The 16,883-nt window shown below is 29.3% G+C and overlaps 1 protein-coding gene and 1 long non-coding RNA gene across 2 annotated transcripts in view; one reads left to right on the top strand and one right to left on the bottom strand.

The window, feature by feature from the left end:
* The window catches only part of LOC107441341 (uncharacterized), a 30,715-nt gene extending 26,991 nt beyond the window's left edge, over positions 1-3,724 (bottom strand). Inside the window, exon 1 of the mRNA XM_043053216.2 lies at positions 3,586-3,724. The gene's annotated coding sequence lies outside the window, so the exon portion shown is untranslated. The remainder of the gene's footprint in view (positions 1-3,585) is intronic.
* Positions 3,725-4,119: 395 nt separating this feature from the next.
* LOC110282142 (uncharacterized) lies at positions 4,120-15,489 on the top strand. Its single transcript, XR_006226443.2, has 5 exons — positions 4,120-4,263; positions 4,738-4,858; positions 10,649-10,773; positions 14,721-14,924; positions 15,123-15,489. It is a non-coding gene; the product is annotated as an uncharacterized lncRNA (long non-coding RNA).
* Positions 15,490-16,883: the final 1,394 nt, after the last annotated feature.

Raw genomic sequence — 16,883 nt, 5'->3', positions numbered from 1 at the left:
ATGTGGCTGCAAGTTTCTAATTATCTCATCGATGTTTGGATGTATGTTGCTAATTGCAATTCGCATATCATCTTCAGGGTTTAAACGCGAGCGGTATTTAGTTTTTATTGAAACTAGTTTGCTAAATCCAGTTTCACATAAATACGTTGATGCAAATTGTATTAACACTCTGATGGCATTCTTGCATAAAACGGGATATTGTTTTTCCACGGATAGCCAGATGGAGAATACATTACGCATTACGGTCAAAGAAAGAGTGGACAGCATGAAATTGTAATTAAACAGTGAGTGACGGCGCTTCACTCTTTATATGTACACTGTATAGTATGCAGCATGCAGGGATAATGCATTTCATAAAAATTTGGCGACCCCTAGTTTGCGCACCACTGACTTAAGAGAGAAAAAAAAGAAAATATGTTAATTCAAAAAATAAGGAAATATCACGATTGGGTTAAGAATGCAATTAATCTTCTTTTAAATTTACTATTTCATTCTTATCTTATATGATAACCATATTATATTGAGCGGAGCTAAGACACCAAACCCATTGCACATTTATTCTGTCTTATTTATTTAACTATCTCTGTTGTTTTTACAACACTAATTTATATAAACAAAAGTAACTTTTATTCTATCACAAAAAATTATCCTTAACTTATACTTTAAATATTAAAATAACGAAGAAATATATTTGATACAAATGTTTAACTAAAATATTATTATTAAAAACTGCTTTAATTAGAAAAAAAATCATATTTTCGAAAATGGCACAATTTGTTTCCATAACATTTGAGGAAGGAGGTAGTGTTGAGCGCACTTAATATAGTGTTTTTTAAATAAAACTGTAATAGGATCATCAAAGTAATTATCTTGTGATAATAACTTTTTGAGAACATTTTTCATGCATTATTTTTTTCAGTCTATAGTATACATTTTTGAAAATTTTAATACTGAAACTATAAATATTGCTGATGTAGGAAAGGAATTTATCCGACCATCAGAATTACATTTAATCATTTCTTCAAAACGTGTGAACAATTCTGTTTATCAATTGAATTACTTTATTTTCCGTTTTCAATATTGGAACAAGATGTGTAAAACATTACACTTAAGATTCTAGTTTTGAGACTTATTATTACTTTTTTTTATTTTTTTTCATTGTGAATATGATTTTCACTGCAACCAATGTTTAAGATATTCATTGAAATATTTTCAAAGCTATTGTATTTTTCAATATAGAAATCCAAATTAGATAAAATTCATTGTCATTACAAACCATTAAAAAGGTTTTCTTCGTATTTTTCGTTTTGGAAAAATAAGAAAAAACCTTTTTGGAATATTAAAAAATATTAGTTTCTTGTCATAATTTTTTATCATATATAATTACATGACATCATAAATACATATATTTATTTGCCATTTTGTCTGTTCAGAAGTTTCGATAGGCAAAATATTCATGAATGACTTCTGCTCAAAATATTAATATATTTTTTGGACCCTGTACAACAAGTACCATTTTTACTTGAACTTATTTATCTTACATTGCTATGCTATACGGACAAATGAGGTAGTATTTCGTCTATATTTTAAATCACTGAACCAAATAAGCTAAAACACGAAACAACAGTGCTTATATTTGAAAAGTTGAAATGTTTCTGTTTTTCATGTGTGTGTACTAAAGTACTGTCTTTGAAATGCACTTATTATGAAGAAGACCATTATAACTTCAAAACTATTTATCCTATCAGCCTGAATTACATCTCATTTAATTATGTATCAAAACTTTGATCGAAAATCTTTCCTTACGTGATCTACTACTTCTAGAAATATCTACAAGCTTTTCTTGAAACATTTGAAATGTAAACTAATTTGCATTACATCACAAAAGTTTTTTTTTAATTCGATAAAACAAATGTTATCAAACAATTTTGCATAAATATATCAATAAATAAACGTCAAAATGAAAAGTGATTTAAAAGCCATTTAAAACTATCTAGCTTGTTATGTATGAAGGAATGCATGTGAACTTAAATTATGCAATGAAAAAATCTTTTAACTTATTTTTTAAAGATGATAGAAATTCATGATACGCTATTGAGAAAACCAAAAATAAATTATAAAAATTTTATTTCCTAGTAGTCATATGTTCAAAATCTTGGATGCAATAAATTAGATGACAAGAATATGTAAAATGCAGAAATACGTAAAAATGTCTTAATATGCAGACAAAACGTTAAAATACAAACTTAAAATATTTTACTAAAAACACAGTTTGTTCGTTTCTCAAAATGTAAGAAATCTTGGTCAAATCGAGATATTTTGTTTCTTCTTTCTTTTCCTCATTTTAATAATATCTTAAAATTAATATGTCCTACCCTTTAACATTTGAAAGAAAATTCTAACGTAACTATACTATACTATATCATAAAAATTTCTTGTTACGCTTATTCCTAGTATTCTAATGTAACACATGAAAAAAAAAAGACTTTTACACTTGGAAGTTCTGAAACTTTATTTTATTTCTAAAATGATCGACCTATATGATGATAAACGACTGGTGTAGGAGGAAAAGAAAGTCTAAAATCTAAATAGTTGTTAAACATCTCTTTTAAATGTAATTGCTTATCTATAAAATGTGTATGAGATAATTAATTGCTCGCCCATTTGAACTAAAATTGAAAGAAATTTTTGTATGAAGTTCTCATTGAATTAAGAAATTAACAAAGAAGTTAATGACTTTGAGTATTTACATTTAGATTACGACAATAAAATTTGAAATAAGAAAAGAAAAACATTAAAAATTGTCAGTTACTACCAAAAATCACCATAATGGATTAAGGATGTATTATGCACTTCGTGGCAGTGTGTAGAGATTATACTTGTTGTTATACTTTCTCAAAATTGAAACTTATAAAAAATTATTTGAGAAGTTCGATGGGACAGGATCGATTGAATGGACTTGCTCTACTGTCTATTGAAAACGAAAAAACACGAAATATTGATTTCCGCGATATAATTGATGAATTTGTGGCAACAAAGGCCAGGAGAAATAAATTTTAAGTTTTGAAATTTTTTATTTCAGATTTTAGAAAAATTTATGTTCAGTAATTTTAAAATTGCTGTAATTTATTATTTAATTTTTATTGATTAATAATAGATTTGAAAATTTAGTGGACTGTGTTTCAAATTATGGATGGATTTATATTTTGTACTAATAATTATAAATATTAATTTTATGACTTTTTTTATTTTATATAATTTTTTTTTCTTTTCACCTTTTTTAAAAAATTTTATTACTCTGAAATTTATTTTACAATTTACTTCAAATATTTTTCAAAAACTGAAACTAATCTAAAATTTTAAATATGAAATCTTTATTCTAGACATTTATTTTAATGCAAACTGATGTATAATCAAAAAACTTATAAATCTATCTACCAAACTAGAACCATTAAATACATTTAAAATCTGTATTTAGTATGTGTTTTGTAATTATTTTTAGATGTCTTATTTGTGCTTTGTAATTAAAAATTATTTTTTTTTAAATATAACATTTTACATTCTAGTGTTAAATTTACAACTTACAATATTTTGTAATCCCATTTCTATGTGAACAAGTGACTTATTTTCATAAATATATTAATCAACATGATACATAAGTAGCTAAAATGACGATTAGAGATGGAGTACACAAAGTTTTAGAAAGGGCCCCGGCAAAAATTTGAGCCACAGGGCCCCGAAGGGTGAAGTTACGGCACTGTTAAAACATCTAGATATCTAAATTCTACAGACTGAATGAACTATTTATATTAGCTACTAAAAGAACACAGATAGTGTACAAGTTGGGGATATTATCATAACTACGGCAAGTTGGCGAAGAGTCGCCGAGGAAGGAAGATAACGTTTCTGGCGGAGGGAACNTATATGTTATATTGTGACATGGAATTCTACGCACAATTTAATAATACAGTAAATAATATATCTTTTTCATATGATGTAAACAAAAAGTAAATATTTATCTGTTGCCAACTTTTGAAAAAATTAGTTTATTTTCAATAGCAGGGAACACTAGCACAGAAAAAACTTCCGAATAGCTGCTTTTTTCTGTCGTTGAATGTTATTAAGAAGCATGGATCCTAAAGCGGTAAGAAGCATGGATCCTAAACATACTCTAAACTCCATGTTAAGAAGCCACCTATCCAAATCTCATAACATTGAAAATGTGGAAGAAAAGGAAGAGCACCAATTTGATTCTTTTAACAAGTAAGTTTATGAATTGTATAAAATTTTAAATTACACTAATGTTGCCATTGTTATATTATGGTATTAAAAATTAGGATTTGCAAATCTGCTGTGTACGGATTAGCTGTTTAACTACAATAAAGTACATACTGCGAAAGTAATTGTGATTGTTATTTTTGTTAACTTATAGAATAGCTACAAAGATTAGATTCAGATTGAAGTGAGGAGTTTTAAAAAACATCTATTATGTGTTCAGTTTGAAGTGTCAGTCATAAGGCTTTATTTTCACTATCACAGTGAATCTTTTTGTACATTTGTTTGTTTGGGAGTTTGAATAAATATTATTATTGTTAAAACTGCTCCTGAATGTGTTTGTATGAATGTTGTTGTTGAATAATGTGTTTGTATTTCCATTTTGAATTTGTTGAATATGTAATATTGCAGTAGTATTTGAATAAACTGTGAAGATTAAATGAAGTTTTTTATTTTACACAGGTTTTTTGCAATGGAAAGAGGCAATTGAGGTTCAATTCAGGTCATCTTACTATTCTAGTGGTTCAATTATTTTGGCAAATGGTTGTAAAAAGCGAAGTATCAGCGAAGAGTGAATTAGCAAGTGAGTGTTATGTTCATAATTTATAATTTGAATTAATGATAATTAATTAGGCTGTGTGTAAAGTGTTAACTAATAATGAGTAATTTTTGTAATTTACATTTCATTCATAGAATGCAGTTTATAATATTTCTAGTTAGCATAAAATTTAAAAAATAAACAGCAATTGCAATGTTCATTTATGCCATGTCTGTAGTCTCCACCCTGTGTAGATGCATAGGAATGTATATACTACATTAGGGGTGCACAACCTGCGGCCCTTCGACTACTGAAGTGCGGCTTGCGAGAGCTTCTAAACACAATAAAAAAAATTTTAAAAATGGCAATTTTTAATTGCACTTTTAAGTCATCACGTTTTGACATAATAAATTTTAACAGTTTCTTTATTAAATGTACGTTTAATGCGCTTTCTTTAAGCCAATTTTGTGGTAAATATAAATGATCTGGTACTTGCATATTAACACAACCAGGCCAAAATTCGCATAAATCGCCACATTTTACGACGATATTGAAAAGCTGTTTTGTTTGTATGTTATAAACGTATTATATCAAATTTCATTCAAACCTATTCCCTAGTTCGAGAGTTATTGAATAAAGAGGAAAATTCTTTTCTTTTGGAACTACAGCCTGATTACGTGAAACAAACGAAAAACAAAAAAAAAGCGAATTAAATGTAAAATTATTTGACTAAATTAATATAATAAGTAATTTCCTTCTTGCCATAGCATTTGCAATTTAAGTAATAATATTTTTTCTAAAACTCTAAATCGTGTTATTTTTAATTTAAAGTGAAATCTGTATATCAAGTGTTTTGTTGACTTAAATAAAATTTAAACCTTTGTTTTCCAGTCTAATAAATTTCAGAGCTTTTTTATACTTTGTGGAACAAAAAACCAGGTATAACACGTAAGGTTGCCGTAAGTAGGGTCGCAAAATTTGGCTCTTTCAGATCGCCTATTTAAATAACCACTTTTTGGTGTACTTTATTTGTGACGATTTCATCTTAAATCTAAGTGATTTTTTATCTTTTTTTTGCAATTCTTTTTCTATTTCAACAATTTTTTTCGGCAGTTATTGCTATGCGTTCCCACGTATTATAAAAAATTTCAATTATTCTATTACGACATGCAAATTTTAAATCGTGCATTTGACAAGCTTTATTTGTGCTGAGTTCAGCATAAATATAAGTAATTTCCCCCCCCCCAATTATTTCTATACTTTTCCACATGATTTTGATGATCCCGTTATTTACCTATGATGTTACTAAGATGATTACCTATTTACCCGTTATTTACCTATGATGATGTTTGATTGTTAATTGCCCAATTAAATAATCACTTTTTGATACAGTATTTCAGTACAGTTTTATTGTAAACTCTAGTTATTTTTCCTTCTTTTTTTTTCGGCAATGAATATGATTTGGTCGAATGTGGTAATGAATTGTGATTTGGTCAAAAACCAAATATTTGGCAAAAAAAAAAAAAAAAAAATCGACTGAATGCCGTACACTTGGGGCCAAATAGCAAAATCTTTTAGCAGCATAGCAACACTGAAACTAACATTTCAATGCTCAGAATAATATTTCCTGGAAAAACCTATTCTTAAATTAACTCTAAAAAATAAGGCCAATCAAGAACGTTTTTGAAAATGTTGCAAAGCGAAACAAGAGAACATAAAAATCAATCTTAATTTTTGGAAGAAAATTTTAAAGATTAACATCTCAGTTTTCCAATTACCAGAAAAAGCCAATAAAAAAGAATTAAGTCAATAGAACTGCTATTAAAAATTAATGCGTTATAATAAAAACGTCTAAAAAAAGTTTTTTTTTTATTTAAAGAAAATAAAAATTTAGAAAAAACATTCTTAATTTTTTAAATGAAAATCTTATGCTGAAAATCTCAATTTAAATTTTTGTCATTTCCATAATTTTAGAAGAAAAAAATTGCTATAAAATAAATTTTATTAGTAACATTATTTTTAAAAAAAATGCTGTCATAATAAAAATGCCTAAAAACAGAAAAAACAAATTTTTCTTAGTTCCTGAAATAAAACTTTAATACTGAAAATCACACTTTTCTATGTTACTGGTTATTTATATTACAGTACAGGAAAAGAGTGATAATAAATTATTAGTATGAGACGTTCTGTTAAAATACTGGATTATAATAAAAACAGCAAAAAATGGAAAAAAATCCTTCTCAATTCTCAAAGTATCGAAAAAATGACAAAATTGACTTATCTGATTATAATTTTCTTTTTTTTTTAAAGTAATATCTATTAAAATTCAAAAATAAAAAAAACTTAGAAAAATTCATTTCTAAGAGATATTCTGCCGAATATTTGACAGATCATTCAACCAACTGAATTTTTCACAGAAGGGCTAAATACTTGTTACATCCCTAATTTAAATGTAATGTTATTGCAACTTGAGAAATTCATAAAATGGAGGAAAACGTGAATTTCTAAACTGCTTACTGTTTGTAGTTAAGATTTCAATTTTTTGTTGCTTAAGTGATCTTTTTCGATTACAAAAAAGGTGCAACGCAAATAAAAGTACCGTAAAGTACCTAAAACGGCGATGCATCGGAGGATGAATTTTCTCAGTTTCGAATTAGAGTCTGTGTAATTAGTTGCGAACACACGCAAAATGAATAAATGTTAGAAAATGATTTTTTTTAAAAAAAAAACGAATAACATTCGTATCGGATATTTGGATTACGTTTTTGTATAAATTAATTTATAAAATAATCTTTAAAAAAAATCGGCAATAGTGTAATTGTATCCAAATGCAACTCTCCCAAATAGATATTAAGCTCTCTACATTGTAAGAAATTGTGGAAAAAATTACGATATAAAGTACTCGAACCCCGAGTGCAGCATACGTAAATTTCCTTTTGCTGCAAAATTAGTTTTTACCGTAAACTTTTAAACAGTAACTTTTAAAGTAAAGTTTACTTTATTACAGAGATTTGGTGATTTTATAGTAAATGCTACTGTACAAAAATGGCGGATATCAGATTTTTTGCTCCCTTAAATCTTACGATAAAACTGGGTTTTACAGTAAAAAGTACGGGTACTTTGATCCAGATTTTTTTAAAATGCACGTTAAATTATGACCGTCTCAAATTATGCACAATACGTTATTTTAATATGACGCACATATTTTAATGNTTTATTACAGACTTTTGTTTAAAACCTATAAATTTTCTTCAATTAGAATATTTAATTTGAATTTATATTACTTAATTTTGACTAAATTTTTTCCTGCTTTCATTCTGTGGGCATTGCATTTTTTTTATTTATTAGAATTTAATTCTAAAATGAATTTTTGTATTGATAAAAAAAAAATTTCTTTCTTTCAATGTTTATTTACTTTGATAAATCTATTGTTCATATGATTAAAAAAAAAAACAAAAAATGTCCCGCAGTGGACTGATCGTTAAGACACGGTTCCCAGCAGATCACCTTACTCAAGCATCACTGGCTACGGTCAGTGTGCGGGTGGGTGACCACTTGGATCAGCCTGCGTATGGACCGAGGGTGTGCGGTATGGGTCCTCGTTAAACTGTTCTACCGTAAAGTGTTCGACTTCGCGTGCAGGTCGTCGGGCTACCGAAGCGAGGGTGCCATCCTCTCTGCAGAGGATCAAAATTGCGATTGCATGTCTTCGGATAATCCTCAGGGATGTTTCCCAGACAGTCGCCAATAGCCCATTGTGCAGCTCTAGTGCGACGTAAATGAACAACGACAGCATATGATAAAAATAGCATTTTTTTTTTGTGGTAAAAAAAAAAGGTAAGTGAAGGTTTTTTTACTTTTGAATGAATTCTAATAATGGAACACCTTTAATTTTTTAAAATATATTACTAAGTTCATTGATAAAAAAAAATAGAATGCGAATGTTTAAATAAATATTACTGCATTTGTTATTGACATGTCTAAATACATGTGCGGCCTTTCATTAGCCAACCTGCTGTGCAAGTGGCCCTTCACTCAAGATGGTTGTGCCCCCCTATACTACATCCTTTGTCTCCTTTTCAAAGTTCTTTTAATTAAGATTATCAAAAGTGCACAATGCTTGCTTTATCAAGAATGGTTTCTAAATTTTTATCAGATTTTTGAAGAACTGAACTTAAACAATATAATTAACAGTTATTGGAGAAAAATCTTATTTATATTCACACAAATTTAATTATGATAGAAGAAAGTCTAATTTATGACTAGCCTATTTTTGAGTTGTTAAGAACAAATTAGGGGAGAGTGGGGCATGTTGGGACATATTTTTGTTTTTAGAGCATAACTTTGTGAGTTGATGATATTTTTTAAACTTTTTGGGCTTATATTGTATCCACAACTTTTAGCAACAATTTAAAATGAAAAAAAAAAATTAAAACACTGAGCTTGAAGAAATATATAGATGCTAATGTAAACATGGAAAATCTGTTCCCACATACCCCATGGTAGGGCAAGTTGGAGCATAGAGTGGGGCAAGTTGGAACACCATTTGATAAGTTGACAAATTATTTTATTATCTAGATATGAAGTTACAGATATTATATATTTATCACACCATATTGCTTTGAATATTATAGGCCTTCATAAATTGACAGATCATAGGAGAAAACCATTTTTCTAGCACATCTGTAAGTGCCACCAAATGGTTTGGACAGTGGAAGTGTAAGACATATGTCTTCGCCTTCATAAGGGTATGAACCGCGATCTTCCTTTTCAGGGAAAACAAATCCATTTTCACCACTTAATTTTTTTAAGGAAATTAATTTCTGCTTCATCATCAGAAGTTTTCTCTACGATGCCCACAAAATGTAAAATTTTCTCTTTGGTGGGAAACTTCACGACTACATAATCATTAATTTCTGGTTTCCTATCCTCTGAAATTGGCACATCTATTTCAACAGAATTCTCTTCTGTACTGGAATGGTATTCAATTTCTTCATCTGTGTCACTTTCCAAGGGTATTTTCTTGCTTGCATGTTTCTCACTTTTTTTTGATTGAAACAGGGTTTGCAAGGGTAAGCTTTCTTTTGGCTGCCGCAATAGAGCGAGCAGTCTTTATTTCTTTCTCTTCTCTTTGTTTTAAAGCTTCTTCAATAATTTGATTTTTGACTGGCGTATCTGTTAAAATATTTGTTGAATTATTTCTCTTACCCTTATTGGTTTTTTTTCTTGGTCCTGCTTTTGGGAAAGGGCGAATTTCTTCCAACGATACTACAGGAGAGCGGCTATTTATTGAAATAATTGAAGAACTTGTAGGGGTAATATTTAATGAAGAACTAGGTATTGCAGACAAACAATGGCTAGTAGGCTTTGTATCAATGGTATTTGGATTAGGTCGATCAGTAACATCTGATGGCAGGAAATAAATTTCACTAAAAAAGTGCCGATTAAAAGGACATATTCCTGAGACTGAAAATCCAGAAATAATGTTTGCTTGAGTAAATGCTAATGGGAAAGCAATTTTTATAATGCCTGGGATATAATAGATTGTCATGGTTAACCCTGGGTGATTAACCATCCATGCACTACTAGCTGTATTTATACAGATTTTGAAAGTCCTAAATACTGTTCTATCAAGGGGCTGCAATTTATGTGAGCAGTGAGGTGGGAAGGATAACATTACAATACCATTTTCCTTTGCATAATTAAGAACTTCAATAGAAATATGAGACTCATGATTATCTAATAAAAGTAAAACTTTCCTATCTTTTGAACATCGAGTATGTGTAACGAAATGCTGAACAAATTTTAAAAAATTCTTCTTTGTCATCCATCTAGATATATGAGAAGCACCAGAGCATCCAGGTGGGCCATCACGCACAAAGTGTTCTTTGTATTTGACACGTGGAAAAATCATCATCGGAGGAACTGCTGTGCCAGCTGCATTGACTGCAGCACAGATGGTAAGTAACTCCTACGTTCTCCAGATGTAATGTCACCAACTTGCTTACTTCCTTTTGACACAACAATTTTAACTGATTTGTGAACTGTCATTACTCCTGTCTCATCCACATTCAGTGGCGTACGCCGAATTTTTTCAAGGGGGATGTTCATAATTTTCTGAAACTACTAAAGGAAATTCGAGTGTGTTTAAAGCACTATTATTTCACTAATTTAGACAGCTAGACAATTTTGACTTTTTATTTAGACAAAATTATTTAGAAGAATTTTGATTTGATTTTTTAAGTTTAAGAACATAATGTTATATCTTCTCGCATGTAATATCTTCTGAAAAAAGTCCAATGTCATATGAGTGGGGAGTAACACTTTGAGGGCCACTTTCACATTCATCAGATTTTGTTATGCTGGAAACGTTTTCCTCAACGGAAGTATCACATTTCTGTTCAACAGAAAAACTTAAATTATACTAGATGCTGTCACCTCACTAATTTCAGGTCGTGATTTTTTCTCAAAATAATAAAAAAATTTTAAATTCTTGTGTTTTTACATCCTAAAGATCCAAGAACAGCATATATATATATATATATATATATATATATATACATATATATATACATTGGCACAGAAATATCCGCTTTACTACGATCTCAAAGTTTCGAGCTGGAATGAATAACCTCAACGAGCACAGTATCGCCAATGGTATTGTTACTGGTTTCTTCACTACTCGAAATAGTGGCAAGGACGGGTTCGGTGATTGAATGAACTTTTTGTTAAAACAAAACAGATTTAGTGACGGGCTTTGAAAGACAAGCGGCAGAGATAGCTCTTAGTCTGACTAACTAACTCCACTGTACTCCGTTCACCCTTTTATATAATTTATCACCACATCTCCAAAATTCTCGAATTGTCTCAAAGACAGAACATCTAGGATTCCAGAATCATTGCTTAAAGACCTCGTGAATGACAGCCAGTCTCGAAAACTACCGCGACTGGCAGGACAGAAAGGAACCAGTCCGTAACAGTATCACGTGAATTTGGTTTCAAAAGTACAACCCTATTTATAGTAAGTGTTTTTACAGTATTCTGAGAAATACCGTAAGAAAGAAAAGTAGGCATAAGGCAAATAAAAATGTATAGTCTTAAAAAATAATAGCCCGCATAATTTGTACTAAAATTTTTATTTTTGCCATTTTGTCTGAGCTCAAGGGGGGGGGGGTTAAACCCCTCCCTTGCATACACCACTGTCCACATTATAAATGCTTTCTGGACCAAAGCTGTATCTGGTTATTGCGGTTTGAAGATTATCGAAAAAATCATTAACATTTTTTTCATAAAAACTTGTTGCACGAGCTAGTGAAGTACTTTTGGCAACTCGAATGGATATAGTAGAATGTCTTTTCATAAAACCATTGAACCAGTCTTTACTAGCTACTTTTTTAGTATGCCATAATTCGTGAATAATTTTGTTATTAGCGACAGCATAGTTATAGGCAAGCTTCCTCACTTCTTGTGGACGTAAACCATAATATATTTGAGAGGCGCGCTTTAAATTTTTTACGAGTTGTTCCTCTTCCCCAGGATTTAGCACCTGTCGTTGTTTGGTGTATCCTACCACAAAATATCTGGGAACTTCAGTGACAGGGTTTTTAAGAGTAACTGTTCCAGAATTGGTGCTAACTTCAGCAGTAGAGTCAATATTAACTGATGTATTTTTAGTGGAAGTAATTTTCAAAACATCAACATCAGAACTATACAATTTTATATAGTTCCTCAATTTATTTCAGTTTCTTTACATATCTGGATAAAGTGACATGGGGTACTCCATACTTCTTAACAGTTGCACGACATGAATATTTATTTTTCAGTACCTCAGTTGCTGCTCTCAGCATAACATCAGCAGGCGTACTAGCTCTCGTAGATTTTCGTACCATCTAAAATCAAAGTTATACCCATGATTAGAAAATTTTATAATATCTGTACTGCTATTCATACAATGCCAGATAATGATTTTGCATTTTTTATAACTATCCAGTTAAAACATATTTAATTTTTGATAATGTAAGTTTAATAATAAAGCAGTTTAATTAGTAAATAAGTATCAAATAATTATTTCTTAAATAAAATGCAATGCAATCTGTAGCTTATTCATATGATACTTTTTAACCAGATGTATATTTGAAATAAAAAATTAAGCAATTTGCATAAAAGACAGTATATGTGTAATCAAACAGTTGTTTTTCTGTAATAAAATTAAATAAAAAATATTTGACTTCCATAATTATTTATAAACCTAAAGTCATTACAATTATTTAGCAATTCACAAACTTAAATATAGTGTTTGATTTAATTTAGATTTTATATAATAGAATTTTTTAGTTAACATTTGTTAGTAGATGTTAGTGCATGTTGTGCAAAATGGTTCTTAACATTTAGATTAAATAAATGATACGCAAATATCATTATTTAACATCTGGCCCTTCAGCAATAAGAAATATTTTGCTAATGTTAGTAATTATATCTAAAATAAATATATTTTAAAGAGGTAACAGGAGCTTAACAGTTAAGATTGAAAAGGGGGCATGTTGAAACAGTGTTTCAATGTGCCCCTTTATAAGTGTTTCAACTTGCCCCATGCTACACTTTGTTTTATTTGTAATTTTAGGCCTAAAGAAACTATGGTTACATCTAAAGGTGTTCTATTAAGTTTTAGCCTGAATTTCAGAGGATATAACTACATAAGTTCAAATTAAATTAGTATAGTATTTAAAAGGAAATAAATATTTTAAAAAACATAGGAAATTTACTTACCTTGGTTCAAATCATAAATTTCTATCTGCTAGAAAAACTTGAAGACCTAGAGTCCTGAAAATAAAATGGAGTCTAGCACTAGATAAATGTTCCCAGAATTCCCTGCTTGTTTTTGAGTGGCTACCAACTTGAATGTTTCAACATGCCCCACTCACCCCTACTCCTATATTATTTTGATTGAATCTGGATTATGCATTTTTATTGTGTATTAAAAATTTAAAATTCAATCTAAATAAAAAATAATTTGATTTTTAATATCATATATTTAATTTTAAATTTTGATTAAAAAATCATGAACCCCATTATAAATTGAAGTGCTTAAAGTTTTTTGAAAGAATGTTAAATATTAATTCTATATAACATCATTATAGTTCTATAATATCATTCTGACTGAAGTGGGCCATTATCATATAGCAGTTTGACACTTTTATCATGTAAACCACTGTGATGCCACAATTGGCATTACATATTTCCTAGCTTTTAAAATTTTAATAACTTAAACTTACTTTTTTTTAATCATTATTTTTTTCATACTATTTGCAAAAGCGAACATAAAATATTTTTTGTTCGCTTTTATATAAAGGTTATTGTTGTAGTTCATTTACGTGCACAATGGGCTATTGGCGACAGTCTTTATAAAGATTAACTGATTGATTTAATTGAAATATAATTTGATTAATAGTGATTGTGAAAAAAGTAAGATTAAGTAAATAAAAATATGTAATACGAAATGTAGCATCACAGCCACCATCTATGATTTTGTTTTCTTAAATGGATACTAATTTAAAAGCAAATTCTGAAGAAAAAAAATTTTTTAGTTTTTCACCGAACTTTTCTAACATTTTTATGGAAATCTGTGATGTGACAGTGTTGAAATTTTTTTTAAATTTGGTTGATTTCACTTGGAACGTGTCTACTTTGTTTTAGATTGAATATCAATTTTATGATTTTTTTTCTTTAATTGTAGACTTAAAATTGAGATTGATTTTACTATTCTCTCATTTATATTAACATATTTAAAAGAACCTTTGTAATCATCTAATTAATTAGTAAATAGCTTATTCATAAAATATTATAAAGTGATCATAAATTATTTCGAATTTATAAGAAATGAAGCTAATTGTTTTCTTTTCAATTGTAGAAAAAATTTCGGATGGAATTTCATTGAAGCAGTTGTTGAATGATGTTAGAAACTCTTTGACAGACAGTTTTGAAAGAATCCATCTCTTGACAAGGCAAGATTTAAGAAATATTGGCAATGCCAATTGCCTTTTTAAAACAGAAAGTCGTCACGAAAATGACTCTATTAGTGTAGATCTGTTTGTTGAAGAAATTAATGAACTCGGTGAGAATTCTCCAGTAATTTTTTATAAAAAGTACTGGAGTTCTGATGTAACTTATAATGCATCTATTAAATTTACTTGACAAATAAAATTATAATTACTAAAAACTTGAATACTTCATAAAAATTGCATGCATTATAGTTTTAAATTTTCTTATTGAAAATAAGGACACATTAGACAACAACAAGGTGTGAAACGAGGTGTGTTATCACATAAACTAAGTGTGAATGACTTTTGCTTGATTATCATGTCTCCTATGCAAGGAGAAATGTTGGTAAAATTCGGAGGGGAAAAAATATGCATAGACTCGACCCATGGGTTAAATGAATACGATTTTCAGTTGACCACACTGATGGTGATTGACGATTTTGGAGCTGGGTTTCCATCCGCATACTGTGTATCAAACAGTGTCGACACGCACCAAATGGAACTCTTTTTCACCGTAATAAAAGAAAAGGAATCAACAATTCTCACCCGTGTGTTTATGTCAGACGATGCCCCTTGTTATTATAATGCATGGGAAAGAGTTATGGGCAAGGCTGAAATGAGACTTTTATGTACATGGCACATCGATAAAAATTGGAGGAAGATGTTGTGCAAGATAACATCAAAAGAAAAAAAAAATAGCAGTCTACAAATATGCTAGGACTCTCATGGAAGAAGTAAATCACGAACAATTTGTTATAATGCTGGAAGCATTTTTAAATCAACTTATAGAAGATGAGGATACTAGAGCTTTTGGGGAGTACTTTAAAAGATATTACTCTGAGAGACCTGAAGTGTGGGCATACTGCCACAGAGTCAATGCTGGTATAAATACCAATATGTATTTGGAAGCTCTCCATAAGGTGATAAAACATATTTACATGGAAGGTCGAAAGTGTAAGAGGCTTGATGCCTGCATTGCCCATCTGATCCAAATCGTAAAAGACAAAACATAGGATCGCTGTGTCAAATTAATTAAAGGAGCGAATTCCACTAAGATAGCGGAGATACATATTCGACATAGGAATAGTTTAGTTTTATCAAATGACGATATTGAAGAAGTTGACACAACTACGTGGAAGGTGAAGTCCAAAAGCTGCTCAAGAAGTTCTTACACTGTTAAAAAAGAACAAAATGAATGTGATTGTAAATTGTTTTGTAATTATTGTAAAATCTGTATACATTGTTATTCCTGTTCATGCATTGATTTCATTGTTAGAGCAAATATGTGTAAGCATATACATGCAGTAGGCACAATTTTTAAAAATGTCCGGGAACCTTTAAGAGCAAAAGAAAGTATTGTTATTAATGAATTTATGGAAAGTGCAAGTTTCATTAGCACAGTAAATTTAGATAATTCAAATAATGATAATAGTCAGTTGAAAACCAAACTATCTCATGCATTAAGGCTGTTAGATAATAAAACTTTAACTGATGAAAAAATAAAAAACAGTTAACATCTTGATGCTATTATTAGTATAATAGATGATGATGAACCAAAAACTGATGAAACAGTCAGCTCTGAACCTGTAAATAAAAAAATTGCCCCTCAACCAAGATTTTTCTCTACTAAAAAGAGAAGATTAAATAGTAGTTTATCTATTTCTAAACCTAGTAATGATTATAAAATATCCTTAACTGACTCAGTCTTAAGTAATAACGAGTTAATTAATTTGCACGACTCAAATGATCATTCTTACTGCAGCAATAATATTTAGAAATAAAATGACATGATTATATTTTTAATATAATTTTTTATTACATATATATATATTATTTTTTAATTTTTAAAAAAGTAAAATAATTACATTCATAGAAGACTTCTTAAGACTGAATCAGTTAAGGATATTCATAATCATTACTATAATTATTTATAATCATTACTAGATTAAGAAGTAGATAAACTACTATGTATCTTCTCTTTTTAGTAATTTCTCATTTTTAAAAAACTTTTTGAGTTCACCCTCTAGGTAGTA

The sequence above is a fragment of the Parasteatoda tepidariorum genome, chromosome 6 (genome assembly GCF_043381705.1).
Source record: "Parasteatoda tepidariorum isolate YZ-2023 chromosome 6, CAS_Ptep_4.0, whole genome shotgun sequence".
NCBI lineage: Eukaryota > Metazoa > Arthropoda > Arachnida > Araneae > Theridiidae > Parasteatoda > Parasteatoda tepidariorum.
This window is presented reverse-complemented; position numbering and strand designations above follow the sequence as displayed.